This window comes from Tenrec ecaudatus, chromosome 17 (genome assembly GCF_050624435.1).
Source record: "Tenrec ecaudatus isolate mTenEca1 chromosome 17, mTenEca1.hap1, whole genome shotgun sequence".
Taxonomy (NCBI): Eukaryota; Metazoa; Chordata; class Mammalia; order Afrosoricida; family Tenrecidae; genus Tenrec; species Tenrec ecaudatus.
This window is the reverse complement of record NC_134546.1, coordinates 53,634,489-53,656,344: the sequence shown is the minus strand read 5'-3', so window position 1 is coordinate 53,656,344 and position 21,856 is coordinate 53,634,489. Positions and strand designations below refer to the sequence as shown.

Below are 21,856 nucleotides of genomic sequence, written 5' to 3'. Positions count from 1 at the left end.
TAACAGAGTCCCCCCCAAACAATATTATTTTAATTGAAATAGATTCATAACTGGTGCTCGCTATTTGTCTCTGGTCAGTGATTTCATAGACTACGAATGCCTAGTTGGAGAGTACTTTTCTTCTGATATATGTGTGATTTCATCTCGCAAGTGGAATAAGACCCGCCACTAGACTGTTCGGTTAGAAGACGTCAGTTAGCCCCTGCTGTTTGGCTTTCTAAGTGAGGCATGATAGATAGAGAGGATGTGGAGAACTTGACAAAATTTTCCAGAGATTGAACGGTTGCTGTTTTTTTTTAAGCAGCTGACTGAAATAAAAAAAATACAATGTAAAGCCTGCCTGCAGCTATTGTCTTTTAATGGCCCCACAACACACAAGCGAGCAGTGGGGAGATCCAAAAAGGATTAGAATGCGCCCCATTCATGGAAAATGGGGTGTTAGCCACTTAACTCTAGTACCTCATCCTTTGTTTTATACCAACTTTGTTAGCTATTTTACAGCCATCAGTTGATCACCTTGTGTGTTTACCTTCTCTTGGATATCCTCTAGGACATATTATGTACTTTGTGAGCAGATAGCCTAGAGGCTTAATGCCTTATTAAAGCAGCTATTGCTTATATGGTTCAATAAATGTAACAGTAATTCAATGAAACCAAATAGCTATACAGATGGAACAGAGTGAGGGAGGGGCCATTGAGAAAGGAATTTTCAGAGGAAATAGTTTTGAAGTGAAAATTTAAAAGCAAGAGAGCTTCTAGAGGACATTGTGACTATACAGGTGGGTAAGTCAAAATGTTTTGCTATAAAATAATAGAAGCCTTTATTTTTAAAATCTAAATATGACACTATAAAAATTTTCTTCTAAGGCAATAAAAGAATTTTTTAAATTTAAAAGACCCTAAAAATAAAAAAACAAAAGTACGCTGAAGCTGTTGCTTTGGGACATTCAACCCCTCTAGGTGTATATACCCTTCTGAAGCCTGTGTTTGCATCTCTAATCCTTCCCTGAAGAACTCGGTCCTTCTCGATTTACACCCCACCAAAATGGTGGTTCACCACCCTCGAGATGCAAATGGTGTTGCTTTTAAATGTTCTGTGCGTTTGGGGGACAAAGAAGAAGTCTGAAGGGCAAGATCAGCACTAGAGATGGAATGAGGTAAGATTCCCTAATGAAATTGTCAGGAAACAGCCCTCGCTGCCTTTAGAAAATGAACCAGTACATCGTCATGATGGGGGGGGAATTTTTTTCTTCACGCAGCTTACTTGGTCTTTTCCTCACCGTTGCAGTTTTGCATTTTCTTAACAGTTTTTTGTAATAAGCCCTTTGAACGTTCTGTGTCTTTCGAGAAAATCTATTATGGTGACCCCCTTGGTATCCCAGACAACAGCTGCCCTAGACGTTCTGCGCTAACCTCTGCCGCTTGGAAGGAAACTGTTTGCATGTATGACCTTTGACCAAAACTCTCTCAGAATATAAAGATGTTTACAAAGATGAATTAGAAGAATGTTCATTGCAGTATGTAAACACTGCAATGCCAAGTATAAAGAAGTGGCTGGTGATTAAGGACTGTTGGAGGGAGTAAAGAGACCCCAACTTCATTTTATAGAGACCCCTTTATTAAGTCTTACGCAGGATAATGACAAAAATGAATCGCCAGGATGGGAGACCACAATAATGTCTGGATTCACAGCCACATGGCTGTCTAAATCGGACATGAGTAAAGGAGAGCCATGGCTTCCAGCAGATGTATTCATCGCAGTGGAATGCATACATGCTGCTTACACTGTCGCCAGTCCCTAAGGGCTTAGACCGCCCTGGTGGTCTAGAGGGTGATGGGCTGCACTACTAACTGCAAGGCCAGCGGTTGGAAACCACCATCAGCCTCAAGGGGGAAAGAGGAGGCTTTCTGCTCCCATAACTACGTGTAGAGTCACTGAGTGGGAATTGACTCAGTGACAATGAGTTCGGCTATGGGGCTTGAGGGTGAAACTGGCCAGGAGAGTTGCCACAAACACACCCTGTCTGAGGGCAGAGCTGCTCACATTGCCAGTCAATGGTCAGAATTCACTGGAGACTCAAAACGGACTTGGGGCTCCCACTAAAAAGCCGTTGTAAGCCTCGTGCTCAGAACTGAAGCTCTAATAAAGCACAAGTTCTCTTCCTCTGGGAAGCCGGGAAGGATCTGAACTGTTTAAAAAGGTGTTTGGGCGCCGTTTCAGACTGCTTGGGTTTAGGATCTGTGACGCTGGACCACCTGCCTCTGTGTTTTGAGGAAGGTCCCAGATGACAGTGACAGGCATTCAAGTGTGAGAACAACTGCTATGCAGCGCTATGTGGAGTATGTACAACTGCTATGCAGCGCTGTGTGGCGTATGTACAACTGCTGTGCAGTGCTATGTGGCGTATGTACAACTGCTATGCAGTGCTATGTGGCGTATGTACAACTGCTGTCCAGTGCTATGTGGCGAATGTACAACTGCTATGCAGTGCTATGTGGCGTATGTACAACTGCTATGCAGTGCTGTGTGGCGTATGTACAACTGCTATGCAGTGCTGTGTGGCGTATGTACAACTGCTATGCAGTGCTATGTGGCGTATGTACAACTGCTATGCAGTGCTGTGTGGCGTATGTACAACTGCTATGCAGTGCTATATGGCGTAGGTACAACTGCTGTGCAGCGCTATGTGGCATAGGTACAACTGCCATGCAGTGCTGTGTGGCGTAGGTACAACTGCTATGCAGTGCTATGTGGCGTATGTACAACTGCTACGGGTTCTGAAGTTAAATAGACCTGACCTGTGCTGTGCCACCACCCAGGCCCCTTAAAACTTTACTCCCATGGAGTCAGTTCTGATTCAGGGAGACTCCATACGACGTGGGTTTCCGAAACTAACTCTTTACAGAAGGGAGAAGCAGATCTAGAGGGCACTGGCACCCTGTGGGAAGCACTGGGATCACCCAGAGCTGAAAAGCAGGGAGCTACACTTCTGGATTGTGGGTCATGGGACAAAAGTTTTTCATGGGCGGGGTGGGTGGCAGGGAGCTCTGAGTAGTTTGTTGTTCTGAAAAGAGGACAGAAGAATAAGTAAGTTTGGGAACCAAACTAGGTGTTTGGTTCAAACATCACCTAGGTGTTTGACCTGGCCTAGGTCTATGACCAAGTTCATGAACTGCAGTTGCCCTGGCTATAAAATCCGAGCGGTAATACTTTGTGAGGTCGCTGGAAAGTATCAATGAACAACCTGCTTGGCACATGCTAAATTATGTAGATGGTTCTTATAATGGAAGGAAAGGGTCCTCGGTTTGATCTTCACTTTTTATATAGAATGAAGTGCTTCTTACAATAGCTCTTCTCTGCAGCCAAGAGAACAATCCTGCAGAACTTCCTCGAGCTATCTTTTAATTAGACAGATTTACTCTGGGCTTTGAGCATCCCTCCAACTTTGCATTTGGGTGACTCGAAATATAGAGAGCACCTAGTTTTCTGTTTCTCTAGCAGTCTTCCGAGTAGTTAATTATTGTTAGATACAGTTCTGAACTTCTTCAGGATCTTGTTATAAGAGCAGGTCTGTCAGTATATCCCAAACAGAAACTTGTCAAAATCCTGAAGCAATGGGTTTTTGTCAATGAAAGAGCATAAGAAGGCCAAGGTGCTGCTATCAAAAGAGATAGTGTCTGGGGTCTTAAAGGCTTGAAGATAAACAAGCAGTCATCTAGCTCAGAAGCAACAAAGTCCACATGGAAGAACACACCAGCCTGTGTGATCACGTGGTCCCGAAGGGATAGTTATCAGGCATCAAAGAACAAAAAATCATATCATTGGCTTCACACCTCCATGATACGATCACCGAGGACAAACGGGTGCATAAGCAAATGTGGCAAAGAAAGCTGATGGTGCCCAGCTATCAAAAAAGATAGTGTGTGGGGTCTTAAAGCTTGAAGGTGAACAAGCAGCCATCTAGCTCAGAACCAACAAAGCCCACATGGAAGAAGCAAAGCAGCCTGTGCGATCATGAGGTGCCAAAGGGATCAGGTATACGGCATCATCCAAAAAAAAAAAAAAACTGCCGTAGTGAATGAAGGGGGAAGTGCAGAGTGGAGACCCAAAGCCCATTTGTCGGCCACTGGAGATCCCCTCACAGAAGTGCCTAGGGGAGGAGATGAGTTAGTCAGGGTGTGATGTAGTACCGATGAAGAATACAGCTTTCCCCCAGATCCTGGATGCTTCCTCCCCCCAGCTACCATGATCCGAATTCTACCTTGCAAGACTGGATAGAGCAGAGGCTGTACACTGGTGCACATGGGAGCTGGAGGCACAGGGAATCCAGGGTGGATGATACCTTCAGGACCAGGAGTATGAGGGGCGATACTGGGAGAGTAGAGGGTGAGTGGGTTGGAAAGGGGGAACCGATTACAAGGATCTACATGTGACCTCCCTGGGGGACGGACAACAGAGAAGGGGGTGAAGGGAGACGCCGGATAGGGCAACATATGACAAAATATTAATCTATAAATTATCAAGGGCTCATGAGGGAGGGCAGAGCAGGGAGGGAGGGGGAAAAAGAGGACCTGATGCAAAGGGCTTAAGTGGAGAGCAAATGCTTTGAAAATGATTAGGGCAAAGAATGTACAGATGTGCTTTATACAATTGATGTATGTACATGTATGGATTGTGATAAGAGTTGTATGAGCCCCTGATAAAATGTTTAAAAAAAAAGTGCCGAGGTGCCAACTCCATCGTCATGTATGTATGTGACGAGTCCCTGAAGATCTGAAAATGATCGTCTTTCAGATTTTGGGAGGAGAAACATCTCAGATCCGAGACAGATTTTCTTTCTTTTTCAAACAGCTTCAAAATGACTGTGTAATGATAAAAACAATAAAATAATTTTTAACGCATACGAGAAAGCAGAGCTTGTTCTGTTCCTGTTTCTCTATCGCATTACCCACATATCTTTTCAGTTTCCATTGTTGCAAACTTGATATAATAAAAAAGAAAGTATTGATTTCTTCCCCCCTCCCCACCTCTGTAGTTAAGGATTGATTAAATACTTAGAGTGCAATGCTGAGCATGAATGTTTAATTTCCATGAACTTTCCCTAGCATTTAGCCAGGATGTGGCTGGCTGGTTGCGCTCATAAAATGTACATCCGCGTGCCTGCTTAGTGAAGAGGGTCGGCCTCTGTTTGTTTTGCTGGTTTGATCCAGGACTTCCAATCACTTCATGCTGCTTCCACCCTCTGCTGAGAATTGGCTTTTCTACCCCAGAGAGACTGTCAGAATCTCCACTGTAGCAAGGTCCCCGGTGGTTTCTTATGGCTCCCCAGGGAGTATATGTGTAAGTGTTATACATATGAATCACCTGAGGATTCTGGTTCAGTGTATCTGGTGGAGATGTAAATGATCAGCAGGGTATCAAACCAGAAGGAACTGGTCCATACCCTTGGTTTAATCACAGAAAATCAGTTATTAAATGGTGTTTCAAACATAATGCTGGAGCTTACCTAGCATCATGGTTGATACAGCCTTTCTACTTTTACCTCTTGAATTAATTGCCTTTTACCCCTTAGGAGTAGTCTGCCATTATCTCCAAATATTCCATGTGTATGGTTTTGTAGGCCTCTTCTCAAAATGGACTGTGAATATTTCTAGACCAGGACATCATGTAGGAAAAGTTGATGGCAGGACTGTTTTTAGTTAAGGACATCCAGGTACTACAGCACTTGAGATGAACACAAGAAGGAAAAGAAAAGAAATTCTAGTCACTTTTTGATTTGACTATGAAATCAAATATATTTTATTATATATTTTTTTCTTTTTAAAATCATTTCATTGGGGCTCGTACAACTCTTATCGCAATCCATACATACATCCATTGTGTCACAAGCACATTTTTATATCTGTTGCCATCATCATTCTCAAAACATTTTTTTCCTTGAGCCCTTGGTATCAGCTCCTTATTTTTTCCCTCCCTCCCCACTCCCCTCTCCCTCATGAATCCTTGATAATTTATAAATTATTATTATTTTGTCATATTTTACACATCCAATGTCTCCCTTCACCCACTTTTCTGTTGTCCATCCCCCAGGGAGGGGGTTATATGTAGATCCTTGTGATCTGTTCCCCCTTTATTCCCCACCTTCCCTTACCCTCCTGGTATTGCTACTCTCATTATTGGTCCTGAGGGATTTATCTGCCCTGGATTCCCTGTGTTTCCAGTTCCTATCGGTACCAGTGTACATCCTCTGGTCTAGCCAGATTTGTAAAGTAAAATTGGGATCATGATAGGGGGGGACGTGGGGAGAACCTTAAAGAACTAGAGGAAACTTGCATGTTTCCTGCAGAGATCTTTGCATTCAAGCAGTTGGGATATCCGCATTTGTATTTACCTGAACAACTCTTCTAGTTCAACACCAATCAATGAAATAGGTTATTCTCTACCGGGTGGCAGCTCTGTGCGTGCGTACAAAAGACGGATATGCTCTCAAAGAACAATACGGCTGGGAAAATCTCCACAAAGACCCAGACAATGAACGGCAAGGTTAACATTCACACACACGCACGCACGCAATGAGGGCCACAGAGCAAAAGACTTGAGTGCATGAACTCTGGCGTCACATTGCCTGGATTCACATCCCAACTGCATTAAGTAGGTGACCACGAGGCAAGTGATGGACCAATGCTTCCATTTTCTCCTCTGTAAAGTAGGGATAATAATGGATTCTGGGTGGGTGCAGGGTTTGGGACAGAAGCTATGATCATTAGGGTAGATATGCTGAGAAATTGGGAGCCAGTACTTATTTTTGGACAGGCAAGTCGCTTGATGGAGTTAGCTGGGGGCCGTTCGTGGTGAGCACTAGGCCTGGGGTGGGAGCGCCTAGAGGCAGAGCTACCCGCTGGGAGACTTGCTGGAGCAATCTAGATGTGAAAGGTGCAGCTGTGGAAGTGGAAAGAGCCGAGCAAGACCAAAACTCACAGCAGAGCAAAGAAAAAATACCTGGATTTTCTGATAGATTGAATGTGCGTGTTTTGTTTTTTTAAAAAAGCACCCTTCCCTCTCCCTCCAAATGGCATAATTCAGCAAAATCTCAGGAAATGCTGGTGCAGCAGCTCCGGCGGAAATCTCCTGTGAGTGCTGTCAGACATCCTAAACTCTGGGGGCTCCAGCTGGTACTGCGTGCACTCACTCACCGCTTCCTCTGCCCCTTCACACGCTAGAGCACTGCAGGAAACACTGGCTGCTCCCTGTAGGAAGTAACTCGATGGGAGTTGCTTATTGAACCAAACGCCTTTGTTTAGAACTAATTGACCTTCCCCACACTGCATTTTTTTTTTGAGAGCTTGCTAAAATTAGGCAGACTTCAACCATCTGATAAGTCAGACAATCAGTCTCCTGTTAAGCAAGGTCAACAATGATGTGGAGGAGAAAAGAAAGCACAAGAGAAGGCTCCATTGAGCGAAAGAATACTGTATTTGTCTGACCCAGACAGTCAGGGCGATGTTATTCCAAATTACACATCGATTAAACTGCATCACCGACCCTTTTCCTGCATTGTGATTAGCTGAGTGCCCCCAAGGGATTTTTTTTGGGGGGGGGTTGGCTTTTGTTCTGTCTACTTTGTAGTAGAATAAGATGAGACTGCTACCTTCACAAAGTCATAAAAGAATAGAATCTGGAATTTAAAATCACATTGTTGTTTGGTTAGAGTCTTGAAGTTGAAGCAGGAAAAAGTACTTCTGGGTTTTTTTCAGCATCTTCAGCATTTTGGCTTAGGTCTGTAAATTGCTCTCAATGATGAGTAATCACCCAAACCAGAGGTAAGGAAGGTCCAAAATTGGTTTGAGAGGATGCTCTTCAAAAGAAACCGAACAGTGTATATGTAGACGTCCATAAATACATACCCAGAGGAGTGGATTTGAACTTGAGCAAGTTTAAATACCGAAAAAGCAAAGCAAGAACTGTTCATCACTGGGGCTGTTGCTTTCCCTTTAAAATTAACTTCATGCCACCTGGACAGGTACGCCCAGCTTGCATTTTTAAACTAACTTTCAGCGGGGAAAGGGACCCAGTACTGATTTCACGTAATAGAACAGCGCCAGTCATCTTTTTTTTTTTTTTTAATTTTAACAATTTATTGGGGCTGATACAATTCTTTTCCAGCGCCAGTCATCTTACCGCCAATCATTTACTTAATGGATTTCAGTAAGAATTCCCCATCATCGGATACATCCTCGCTCTTTTCACCGGTGTTGAGGATTTGGGTGGAGACTGGTAGTTTTCTTGGAACAGGCTGTTCTTTAAGATCTGTTGACACAAATCACTACTCAGTTGCCTCCATTTGAGCCCTGGAGGTGCTTGCTGTGCCTTAGGCATGGTGCTGTTACCTCAAGTTCAGCGATTCAAACCCACCAGCAGCTCCGTAGGAGCGAGAGAGGCTCTCTGCCCCCATCAGGATTCACAGCCTCAGAGACCCTCTAGAGCAGGGGTTCTCAACCTTCCTCATGCCGCCACCCTTTCATATGGCTCCTCCTGTGGTGGTGACCCCCAACCATAATAATTATTTTTGTTGCTACTTCATCACTAATTTTGCTACTGTTATGAATCAGGCGACCCTGTAAAAGGGTCATTTGACACACACACACACCCAGGGGTCGCGACCCACAGGTTGAGAACCACTGCTCTATAGCCAGGTTGAATCTGCATCAACTTGATTGCAGGAGATTTGGTTTGCGGTGAACAAGCAAAGATGGTTTTGTGGGATAATCTTGCAGGTTGCCTACTCACTCAGAACTCCCTGCCATGAAGTCAGTTCTGACGCCCAGCTTCCCTCGAGTTCATGCATAAGGAGAACCTGGAATTTAGGTGAAGATGCTGATAAATGCAGACCGTATCTCAGTCCAGGTCGTTGTGGGCAACACTCTGCCTAGGCGCGTGCGTACTGTTGCTTTTCTGTCTAGATAGGTTGGACGCGATGAAGGAGAGGCCTGAAGAGGAGAGGTCTCACTTCTTTCCAGGTGAGAGTGGAGGGATGCAGCAGCGACTCCCAAGTATGCTGCAAACGGACCCTTCGCAAGGGAAGTAAAAATAAAACTGCTCTTCACAACTTGCAGTCCAGTGATGGCAACACACGAAAATACAAGCATGCCTATTGATCCTGGAGGCGCCAACTTTCCCCTCTGTAGACCAGTTTTGACCCTCAGGCCTGACTTCATTGTAATTCAAATCAATATGTCCATCCGCATCCCTCTTAAAGCTCCAGGTTGGAGTCATAGTTCCGGAGCAGGGCCCTGAGAGATCTGCATGTCTGGCGAGTTTTCAGGTGGATCCCCAGGCTCCTGAGGAGTGGACCACACTTGTAGCAGGACTCGCCCCCGTCCATTTGTCCTGTGTCTCCTTAGTCTGTGTTTGCGGTTTTTATCTGTAAGCTAGCGCTCCTCGCCCTGCATTTTGCTGTTTGAAACTATTTCGTAGTGTGCTCATTGATTCTGTGACAAGGAAAACTGCCCCTGGAAGACATGCTTCCTTATGAATGGGAGCGCGTGCTGTGTCCCGGGCCGTCGTGGTGCGCCCACAGGAGCCTGGCACTGCTTCTGCTTGCCAGAAACTGGACTCACTGAGAGCAGTTGACGAACGGGTTTCCCGGTTTCACTCTGATTCCATGCTAGGAGGTTTGACAGTAAGACCGGGACCATGTGACCTTGGCCAAGTTACCTAACTTCTTCAACCTTCCATTTCTTGGTCTAGAAACTGATCACGCAAGGCTGTTGGGTTTGTTAGCAAGAATGTGTACCATGCACCTGATACAGGATGCACAGCATGTTGTGTGCTGCCTAGTGAGTTTCCACCCCCAGCGACTCTCGGTAACTGAACTAACTGCCCTGTCTGCAGCTGTAATCTCTACAGGAACAGACCGCCTGGTCTTTTCTGGGAAAGTTCAAACCACCAACCTCTGATGGGGTGAAATAAACATTACAGACGGGCTCATTCTCTCAAGCTGAGGCATTTCATTACCAAGGTCATGGTAACAAAGAGGAAAGTCTTGGCGAACGGTTTTCTCTGAAAAATTTAAATGGAGTTCATACTTGGTATTTCAGCTCTACTTCCTGTTTAAAAATTCCAGTCACATCTAATTTCTTTGCGGGGAGCTTGGAAACAGTTGACTGTTTTGAATATCCAGTAGGGCCCCTGTGACTCAGAACATCATTAAATCATAGAAGCTCAACCTTCTGGTTTTGAATAAGGAGTTCACTTCATTCTCTCCTGACTTTCCTAAAACTCTGAGGCCAAGCAAGGCCCCCACAGTGGCATCCTCACGGACTCGTCTGTGTCCTTGTTCCGAGCACAGCATCGAGGAGCAGCATCGGGAACATCACAGCTGGCGCCTGGGGGAGCATGACACAAAATTGGCATTGCCTGCTAACCTTGGGAAAGCCAGTGCCGGCTCAGTTACTAATCGTTTCAGGCAGAGCCGTTGATTCGGCCCAACTTGCCTGCAGTATTTTTATTTGCTGGCCAAACTGCTTACACGACTTCTCCGTGCATTCGGAGACCCAAGCGTATAGGCTCTATTGTTTTCTTTACTCCCCACCCCCATTAGCCAGTTTTCCTCATCGTTGGCATAAACGTTTGCACAGCTAGGTGCTTCATAACAGGGATGCTTTCCAGTGGCGCATGTGTTCCAGGATAACCTATTAACTGTATTATATAAAGGGAGACGCCAGCTGATGGGTATTCATCTGTAAGAAAATATTCTCTCGGGCCCCCTGGGCTTAGCAATACAGATCCTCCCGATCATTTGTCTCACTTCAGAGCTAATTGAAATCAGCCAGCCTATGTTTCACACTATCTCCGCATATTACCAACCATCTGGGCTTCTCACAAATGATGAAGACGTTTAATATAAAACCTGGTTAATGTACTAGCCTCTCACCTCTAGAGAACAAATCTTGCCTGGTCCTACTTTACTATCTGTCTGCCAAAGCGGGCGGTCATTCCGGTCCCCAAACTCTTATAACAATTTGCTGTAATCCCTCCCAGGTGACTGACCGGGCGGTAGTGGTTCACAGTGAACTTTGCTGGGCTCATTCAGAATGGCGATGGCAGAGCGGAAGGTTTATGTGTGACCCTGGGGGCTAGAATAGAGTCCACTGCATATGGGTAAAGGGAATATGTGATTGGTGTTTTAGTAACTCAGTGTTACTCTTTTCTGATTATGAAAGCATGGGATGTTGACTAATAGATAAGAGCATAGTGAGAAATGTGGGAAATAGACATTTCTATTTAATGTTTTGCTGTTTGCCTTCCAATCTTTTATTAGGCTTACGTGAATTGTTGTGACAAAATGGAATCATTCCATACATATCGTTGATCTTCTACCTTTTTAAATTTCTGGTTGTGAATTGGGTGAAGGTTTCGGAGCAGCTCCGTTTCATATTCAACAATGCGTGCACGTTTTTCAGCCTTCTCTTTAGACCAGCACTGGTGTATGAGCAAGAGAGACAGGACTCCACTCCTGTAACAGCCTCGGAAACCCTGTCCTTAGAGGGTCGCGAGGAGCGGAAATCAGTGAGTAGTCATCTCTGTTACAGTAACTTTTTAAAACCCATGGGAAGGAGCCTGATGGCTTAGTGGTTGTGTGCTGGCCTGCTAACTGTAAGGTCAGCAGTTAGAAACCACAGGCCACACTGCTTGGGAAAGAGGAGGCTTGCTTAGAAAGGCCACGCCTGTAAAGAGTTAGCCTGGGAAACCGTCAGGGCCGAATCTGCCCTGTCCCGTAGGAAGCCCGAGTAGGAATGCCCTTGATGGCAGGGGACGTTTTGTTTGTTTGTTTGTTCTGTGACACTGTTATACTATCTTAAATTACCAGTCAATTGTTATGGGACAGTTAGGTGGTTGCTCACTTTCCCCATAATAAACAACACAATATTGAGCAGCCTGTAAAAGCAATTTGTGCATATAGCTAAATCATCAAGCATACCGTTGCTCCCTTTAAGATAAATTCCAAGAAATTAATTGCAAGTTAAAAAGCATGTCCATTCTAAGGTGCTGTTTTGTTTGTTTCTTTCCTCAGGGGTACTTTGCTATATGTGATTATATGACCCCTGAGAAAACATGAAGGCTTTGTTGTGGTTGGTTGGTTGTTGGTTGGTTGTTGGTTGGTTGTTGGTTGCTTGGTTGGTTGGTTGTTGGTTGTTTGGTTGGTTGTTGGTTGGTTGGTTGTTGGTTGCTTGGTTGGTTATTGGTTGGTTGGTTGGTTGGTTGTTGGTTGCTTGGTTGTTGGTTGGTTGGTTGGTTGTTGGTTGCTTGGTTGGTTGTTGGTTGGTTGGTTGTTGGTTGCTTGGTTGTTGGTTGCTTGGTTGTTGGTTGGTTGTTGGTTGGTTGTTTGGTTGTTTGTATGCTCTCTCTAGTAGTGCAGGATATGCCACAGCTTCACAGATACATCCAAACACCAAACATGCTGCCATCAATCAAGTCACTGCTCACTCGCAGCGACCCCTGTGAGTTTTGGAGAGTGTAACTGTTTAAGGGAATAAAAAGCCCAGCCTTTGTCCGGAGGAGCTGCTGGTGGTTTTGAACTGCCGACCAGGTGGATCACAGCCACCGCAACCCCTAAGCTGCCATGCCTTCCTCACCACCACTTAGTGTGAGTGTTGCTTTCCACTTTAAAGACAACTTGATAAATGGTTAAATGGTTCCATGCCGTCGTTATAGCTTGCTGGCCACATCAACATTATCTTTGCCGTGATGTTCATATGCCTATCAGCTCTAAGCCAAAATGTCGATCCCACTGCCACCGAGCTGTTTCTGACTCATAGCAACCCTGTCTAGTACTTTGGCGGCTGTGGTAGATCTTGACGGAAGCAGATCGCTTCATCTTCTGTTGAGGAGCTGTTGGGTCTGAAGCGATCAATTGGTTTCTATCGTCCTAGTCAAACATTAATCAAAGGGAACGACTCCCTTTTCAACGAATGTGTTCCAGGTGTTAAAGAGCAACAGACCTGCAACTTTTTAAAGGTATCCAAATATTGCACTGCTACCTTGAAGCTCCGAGAGAAAATTGCAGTGTTCGAATCCGAGTTCAATGCATTTTGTAGATTTCTAGTAATCATTTGGCTAAAACCAAATAAGTTGACCAAGAGCTCTCTCACCGTTGGCCCTGTCTCTCATCAGGAGTTCCAGCACTCTTTCTGTTGCACAGTCTACAGACCCTGGAGTTAATCTTGCCCATCCATTTTCTTATTCCACTCACCCTTTGAAAAACACCTACCTAGTAAGACTTTGCTCTTATCCATACTGAAATTGCTAACATCTGTGGAGATATCAATTCTTTCCTGTGGGGGAGTCAGAGGATGTTGTTTGCATACTGTTTTCTGCATTTAAGGGGTGGTGGGGGATTACAAGAAGCCTCAAAGAAAGTGAACTGACAGTTGGAATAGATAGCCCAAATATGGCTTATTAAATGAATTTTAATAGATGACATTAGAATCGTATAAAATTACAGGGAAAGCATTGTGTTCCAAGTCTTTCATTAGTCGAGCATAAAATGCTGTGCTAGGAAGGTCCTTTTTAAAGTGCAGTGTTGCTTTAGGTGGAGTTTTATTCTTTATGGGCGCTTTGCTCTCAAAGTTAATTTACTTTTGACAGTATCTCAATAAGAAAGATCCCCTTTTCCTCCCCCCACCCCCACCCCCACTTCCTTCTTCACTTCAGGATTTGGGCTTTTTGGATTAGTTTGATGCAGTTTTTTGTCTAACAACAGTTGTTTGTTAATTAGCTATCACTTTGTGACTTGTTTGTTTGCTTTAGCTGTGTGTCCTTCATAGTAACCTGCAGGCCCATTGATGTTGAAGAGCATTAATGGAGTTGTAGCATAAGGACCCTTTCATTAGACTTTAATTAATGACAGCTTTACACCCCCTTGGGAAATAGGCTTGAGAAATAAAGTTTGTTTTTATCGCCCACCAATTTAGGTCACCTACCATGTGGTATCTGATCCCAGAGCCCTTATAAGTTATAACCCTAGTCTTAGGTGACATTCACAGAGGCACTCGACTCATACATTTAAGGGCATAATCATTTTACATGGATTTATTTTTACAATTACTCTCATTATTAAATAAAAACTGAAAGGATATATCCCCTTGCCTAATAACAGTAGAATTTAATCTTTCTGTCATAATCCAGGTTATTGAATTTCAGGTTCATCAGTCATTTGCAAATAGAAATTAATTCACTTCCATCCCTTCCTCTTTGTTTCCTCCACCACTCGCCCAGTTAAAACCTGCTCACCGCCCGCCTGCTCTGTGGGAGCAGCCTCCCGTCTAGGCACCCCATGTCCCGCCGGGCCTCCTCCACAATGCAGCTCATTGTTAAGCGATGTAGATAGATGAATCTCGATAGGACCAGAGCCTTCTGCCGACAAGAACCATTCAGAATAATTATAGTTAGGTACGATGGAAACCTGCTAACTGCCAGGTCAGCAGTTTGAAACCACGGCTGCTCTGCAAGAGGACAGGAGCTTTCTACTCCCGTGAAGAGTTTCACAGTGGTTCTCAACCTGTGGGTCGCGACCCCTGTAGGGGTCCAACGAGCCCAGTTCACAACAGTAGCAAAATTACAGTGATGAAGTAGCAATGAAAATAATTTTATAGTTGGGGGACCGCCCCAACATGAAGAACTGTATGAAAGGGTCGTGGCAAGCGGAAGGTTGAGAGCCCCTGGGTTAAAAGGTAGTGGAACTTTCCACACACTCTTTGAAGCCCCTTGTGTAGAGGGAGGCTTCCTTAGTTACCCTCTGATACGTTCTGTGAAATAGGACGCGATGCGATTTCAACACCGTGTGAACCCCTTACTATATGTCACTAGGATACGTGTTTGTATGTATTCAAAACAACCTCTGCACAAGCTACTCTGGCCTCTTCACACCTGGAGCACCTGTGACTGCCCACCATTGGGCACATGGCCCTCTCCCGGGCACCTGGGGAGCCCTGTTGCAGTTAGAAACCCTGAGCGGACCAGCCCCAGCCCAGTGTCTCCCTGCGGGCCCGGGCAGGGCCACTCTTGGAGCCATGGCTTCCACCGTGTGGCAGCTAGGGCCACGCGATGACTGCCCCTGCTCCACAAAGCCAACAGCACCCCCGCCTTCTTGTTATCTTCCAAGCAAACCCCTGCTCCCCACCCGACACAGGTGTCCGCGGTCAGACGGTGCCCCAGCAGAGGCGCTGCAGCACGTCCTTGCATCCAGTCACCCCTGCTAGGGTAATTTCTTTAAGAACAGACACCATTTCTAATTTTAGCCTGATCCCCTAATGCTGGGTTTTTCCATATCGTGTGTATTCCTTTATATCTCAGAAGTCAGCGAAGGGTTCCAGTTCATTGGATTTCAGTCAGATTTTCTGTCTGCAGTTAAAGTGCTGCAGTTTGTCTGCGTTGGACATGCATTCAGCGCAGGACTGATGACCTCTCCAAATCTGCTCCGCTAAAAAGAACTTCCTTTATTACCCCCACCCGACCCCCGCCATAATCCATACTCACGTGTTCCTTTAAAAAGTTCTTCAGTGCTCATAAATGAAGTCACATTTTTACTGACCCTGAACTCTTACATAGATAGATTGTGATAAAAGCTGTATGAGCCCCAATAAAATGAGTTTTTAAAAAAGACGTGTTATATAGATCCGTATATAAGGGGCATTGAGTATACTAAATAATAATTCAACTCGGGCTGGGCTTTTGCAAAAGAGCTAGAAATGTTCTCTCTCTGCATGTGTCTTATTATCACCGTTTCTAAAAAGTCAGGTACATAATATTCCATTTGAATTCACTGATGACCTTTCATGAGATGTTTGAGATAGATTCCCCCTGCTTTGTTGCTCACTGATGATGCGCATGCAATTCCAGAGCTCAGAGAACAGATCCACTAACGTAGCCCTTGTTTGGCTTCTCTCAAGGAGCAGCAAGTAAGCTTTAGAGGACTGAGCCCATTTTTTCCATAGATTTCTCCCGTGCATCTCTTATGCCGGGACGGGCAGTCCCCAGGTTCCTAGGAGATCCATACCTGTCTCTTTAACCATCTGTGGGTCAATCAGAGCAGGTGCATCTGGTTCTTAGTTAGCTTCCAGTGCAAGAAAAGGCTGAAAGCCTTGTCAGTGATTTTAAAGCAGTAAATGAAGGTGACTGCATTGAATTTGTTGCAAATAGGGGTTGGTTCCATCATTTCAAAGTGAGTGTAATTTCCATAACATTACAACAGGGCTTCAAAGATGGCAGTGCGCTGCCCAAAGATGACAGCTAACGCTGCTTTGCATGTGTGTGGTTCTCCGCCAAAGCCAAACACATACACACACTGCCGTCAAGTCTGCGCCCAACTCATAGTACATCCTACAGGGTAGGGGAGACTTGCTCCTGTGGATTTCCAAGAGCAGAGCTTTGAGAGTAGAAAGCCCATGTTTCCTCTGAGGGACCGCTGGTGGTTTTGAACTACTTACCTTGCAGTTAGCAGACTAATTCATAACCACTAGGCCACGAGGACTCCTGGCTCTGAACAGCACAGCACAGCCCTGCCAATAATCCAATTTTCTGCATCAGGCACCTGAAAGGTTTCACTCTGCCTCTTCAGAGTCTCCCGTCCCAGGGCTTCTACCTGAAATTTTATCCATTCCAATTACCAAGACTATGTCCAATTGTAAAAATGCCCGTCTGTTCCAATCTTGCTTTGTGTGTGTTTTAATTTTAGCAGTTCTATTTGACATATAATCCATCTGTCTTGCTTTGTTGACCATGAACTAACTGATCAGCATTAAAGGGCAAATAAGAGTTGTTGGCAAGTCAGATGTTCATAACCAGGTACAGCTACACCCTGCGTCCAGTCACAGTTCATGTGCTTCCAATAGTAGCAGTGTGTACATAGCAGAATGGACTTTAAAAATGTTTTATTAGGACCTCATGCAACTCATCACAATCCATACATACATCAATTGTGTAAAGCACACCTGTACATTTTTTGGCCTCATCATTTTCAAAGCATTTGCTCTCCACTTACGCCCTTTGCATCAGGTCCTCTTTTTTTTCCCCTCCCTCCCTGCTTCCCCCTCCCTCATGATCCCTTGATAACTTATAAATTATTATTTTGTCATATCTTGCCCTGTCCGTCTCCCTTCACCCCCTTTTTTTGTTGTCCATTCCCCAGGAAGGAGGTCACATGTAGATCCTTGTAAACAGTTCCCTTTTTCCAACCCCTTCTCCCTCTACCCTCCCAGTATTGACACTCATACCCCTGGTCCTGAAGGGATCATCCCCATGGATTCCCTGTGCCTCCAGATCCTATCTGCACCAGTGTACATCCTCTGCTCTATCCATACTTGCAAGGTAGAATTCGATCATGATATTTGGGGTGGGGGGAAAAGCATTTAGGAACTAGAGGAAAGCTGTATTCTTCATCGGTGCTACATCACACCCTGACTGACTCATCTCCTCCCCTATACCCCTCTGTGAGGGGGTCTCCAGTGGCCGACAAATGGGATTTGGGTCTCCTCTCTGCACTTCCCCCTTCATTCACTATGGTAAGATTTTTTTGTTCTGATGATGCCTTATACCTGATCCCTTTGACACCTTGTGATCGCACAGGCTGGTGTGCTTCTTCCATGTGGGCTTTGTTGCTTCTGAGTTAGATGGCTGCTTGTTTACCTTCAAGCCTTTAAGACCCCAGACACTATACCTTTTGATAGCCAGGCACCATCAGCTTTCTTCACCACATTTGCTTATGCACCCGTTTGACTTTTTTTTTTTTTTCCCAAAGAAAAATTTAGATGTCTGACTTTTAGACGTCTCCAATTTAGGGCTATTCTCACTTCCTCATGGAAAATGCCTGTAGCCAAGTCCTTTTTTTTAAAAACATTTTCTCAAAAGGTGCTTTGAATGCAAAATACGAGGCCAGGTTGTCAGGTGAGACTCACAGCTGTCTACAGATACATGAAAGAGATCTGGAATTGGAAGATTTCATAAAGGAAAGCGGTCCTGGAGACCAAAAGGCCTAATTGGGAGTTCCAGCTCAGTGACTGAATGGAGAGATGTCCACCTGCAAAAATGCACATGGGAATTCTTTCTTTGTAAGGTTATTTAGTAAATTCATATCTTAAGACCTGCCACATCTTCACACTCAACATCTGTTAATTCCCTTTTCCATATGGAAACATGAGTGTGAGTCTTATAAGTGGTAATCTCACTAGGCTGTGGAACTCAGTGAGTACTATGTTTATGAAGAATATTTCATGGAAACATTAGATAAGGAAGCAGTATTTTTTATTTTTATTAACAGCTACCCATTTTAAAGGTAACTTATCAAACATACCGAATCATTCTTACTGAATAATGATTACAGAAATAGCCATTGTTTTCTTTTGTTTCCCATTTATATACCATGTTGAATAGTTTTACTGTTATTAAATCAATATCATTTAGTAACAACTAAACTCATCTGCAGACTGTCTTCGTGGGGACACGGAACCTGCACAGCACAGAAATTTGAACTTAAATTTCTTAAAACTCTGTTGACAGGTCATTTTTTAAACGGATTGCTTTGAAGCCTTTTATAAGAAACATTAACTTTCCATGTCTTAAGAAGCAGTAGGCTAAATTTCAAATACTTTAGACTTTGTGGACGATACCAGGTCTGTTACAACTGCACAAGTCTGTAGGAAGCAGCTGCGGACAATGCATAAATATGTGTCCGGATGCCAGTAAAATGTGACTGCCAAGCCCTGCTATCGGACCCTCTCTAGTCTGAAGATCATTGATCGCCCACCTCTGTTACATACAGAACAGTGCAGATCTGAAAGTGGAAGTCCTCTGTGACAGGCTCTTCCTGACATGGATTGGCTTAATATCGATAACTAAACAAGATATGTAATTTCCTATGCCTTTGCTTCTTTATAGTAAAACAAAAAAGTTAAACTACAGTGATCTGTCTTCTTATTCTAAATTTTACTACCTCGACAAGAAAAGTTGTCTGGTATTTAAGAGACCTATTTGAAAAATAAAGAAACAACCTAAAGATAAAATTGGTACAATATTGACTTTTTAATACTAGATGGAGCCTGGTTTTTGTTTTTTAAATGTGCATTTGTGTCTTCTTCCTCTTAAAAATTATGAGATCTAAAACAACTTCAGCCTTACACTCTGAGAATAACCGATGACTTCTTCACCTATTTATTACCAATCATTTTAATGATTGAAGCTTTAGTGCACTTTTTTGTGTGTATACAAACTACGATATACAGAACTGTAATTTTTTAAAAAAATAACTGCCTTAAAACACCTTAATATGACTTAGGAAATAAGGACAATTAACATTTATTGATCACTTACTCAATACCTCTTAGAGATGAGAAAATCCAAAGGCCAAAGACCTTACATAGGTTATTTACTGGCTCAAGGACACACCGCTAGGCTAAATGGCAGAGTTGTGATGGAATCTAATGCCGCTGTAATGAATCACTACAAATTTAGTGACCTGCAAGCAACACAAGTTCATCATCTTACAGTTTTGAGAGTCAGACTTCCTAAATGAGTCTCACTGGACTAAAATCAAGATGTCTGCAGGGCTGCATTTCTCTGAAGGTTTTGGTGATAATCAGTTTTCTTTCCCATCTTCTGCAGTCTTCCCTCGATCCTTAAATGGATGCTTGCATTCCTTCCTCACACCCCTTTTCCAGCTTCAAAGACTGTGGCGACTAGTAAAGTCCTTCTCCCACCACATCACTCTGACTTGGACCTTCCTGTCTGCCTCTTCCCCCTTTAAGGGCATTTTTTTTTATTATATTGTGCTCACCTGGATTACCCCCACCTCCTCCTCTAAGAATTCTTAAGTTATACCATCAAAGCACCCCCCCTTTTTTTATTTTTGCAATGTAAGGTAGCATTCATAGGTGCCAGGTATTTGGACATTGACATGGGAGGAGCGGGGGGAGGAGTGTCAAAATTCTATTGAGAAGCTCATTATCAGAGCAACTTCAGCAGGAGCTGATTGCAGACCAGACTATCAATTGCTCATAAATAAGTTCAAATTGAAGCTGAAGAAAATTAAAGCATGGCATGAGAACATCTCAAGAATAGATTTGACACATTGGACACTTATGACCAAAGACTAGAGAAGTTGCAGAATAACATCATGAATATTATACACACAAACAGAAGGTCATTAAAAATGCAGAAAAGGAAAAAACATAGAATAACTAAAGCAAAAGGGGGGGGAATGATGAAGTGTAAAATCTAAATGCACTTCAAAGGGCAGGTCAAGAAGACAAAATACATATTATAGTGACTGCAAGACATGCAGTGAGAATAAAGAGAAGAACACACTAGACGCTTGTCAAGCTGAAAGGAGCGAAGAAAACACTCAAGTATGGAAGGATCCTGTGGGCAAAATACTGAACACGGAAGAAAGCCTCAAAAGAAGAGGGAAGGAGTATACAGAGACAACACCAAAAAGGACTGGTGACCTCATCCATGTGAGGAGGTAGCCTATGATCAGAAACCAGTGGTATTCCAAGAGCAAGTCCAAGCGGCACTGGAGGCATTGGTGAGGAAAAAGAGCCCAGGAATTCCTGGACTAGCAATGGAGATGTTTCAGCTAACAGGTGTGACCCTGGGAGCGCTCCTCTATGCGACTCCAAAGAAAGGTGATCCAACAGAATATAGATATTAACAATCTAACTGATATCACACGCAAGTAAAATTATGCTGGAGATAATGCAGGGAGAGTTGCAGCAGGTACATTGAGAAGGAACTGCCAGAAATGCAAGCTAGATTCAGAAGAGGATGTGGAGTGAGAGGGAATCATTGGTGATGTCGGGTGGATCTTGCTGGAAGTGCAGAAATCAATCCAGGGTATGCAAATTCACTTACCTGTATGGATCATTAGATAGTGTGGATGGCATTGCAAAAAAAGAGGAGCTGGAGGTGGGATCCCAGAATACTTTACTGTGCTCATGCTGAACCTACTCACAGACCAAGAGGTTGTCGTTCAGATGAACAAAGGGCTACGCTGTGGTTTAAAATCAGGAAAGGTATGCGTCAGGGTTGTATCCTTTACCACACTGATTCATTCTAGATGCTCAACAAATCATCTTGAGATATTGGCCCGTATGAAGAAAAGCTGCCAGGATTCACGAATCAGAATTGGAGGAAGACATGACCAACAATTGTCAATGCACAAATGATACACCCTTGCTTGCTGAGAGTGAGGAGAACTTGAAGCACTTCCTGATGAAGATCAGAGACGACGACCTTCCATAGGGATGACACAGTAGCATAAAGAGCGCAAAATCCTCATGAGTGAGACCAATGGGCAGCACTGCAGTAAAAGGAGGAAAGGTGGAAATCCGGTCTCATTTTACTTGGATCCACAATCTATGCCATGAAAAAAAGGAGTCAGGAAATCAAAGGCTGTGTTATACTTGGAATCTGCAAATTCAGAGTGCTGATGAAAAGCAGAGCTGTTCATCAGGCTGTTGATGAAAAGTTTGAGATGTGCCTGACCCAAGCCATGGTATTTTCAGTCACCTCGTATGCATGTGAAAGCTAGATGATGAATAAGAACTGAAGCCTTTGAGTCTTAGTGTTGGCAAAGAATGTTGACTGTGCCATGGACTAACAGAAGAACAAGCGAGTTTGTCTTGGAAAAAGTACAGTCAGGATATTGTTTAGGGCCAAGGATGCCAAGACATCCTGTCATGTGTAGACTTCGGACCCGTCATGAGACAGAAATAGGCTCTGGAGGAGGACAGACTTGAACAAGCTGAGAGGACCAGGCGGAAGACCCTCAATGAGATGGACTGGCACAGGAGCTGCCTCAGT

General features: G+C 44.1%; 1 protein-coding gene across 9 annotated transcripts in view; it reads left to right on the top strand.

The window, feature by feature from the left end:
* PEAK1 (pseudopodium enriched atypical kinase 1) overlaps nt 1–21,856 on the top strand; it is a 293,334-nt gene that overhangs the window by 166,147 nt on the left and 105,331 nt on the right. For 2 of the 9 annotated variants that reach the window (XM_075535954.1, XM_075535953.1), the window contains exon 4: nt 11,464–11,569. The exons of 6 other annotated variants lie outside the window; for them this stretch is intronic. The gene's annotated coding sequence lies outside the window, so the exon portion shown is untranslated. Of the gene's footprint in view, nt 1–960; nt 1,158–11,463; nt 11,570–21,856 lie in introns of all 9 variants that reach the window. One more of the 9 variants, XM_075535955.1, reaches the window with a different exon arrangement.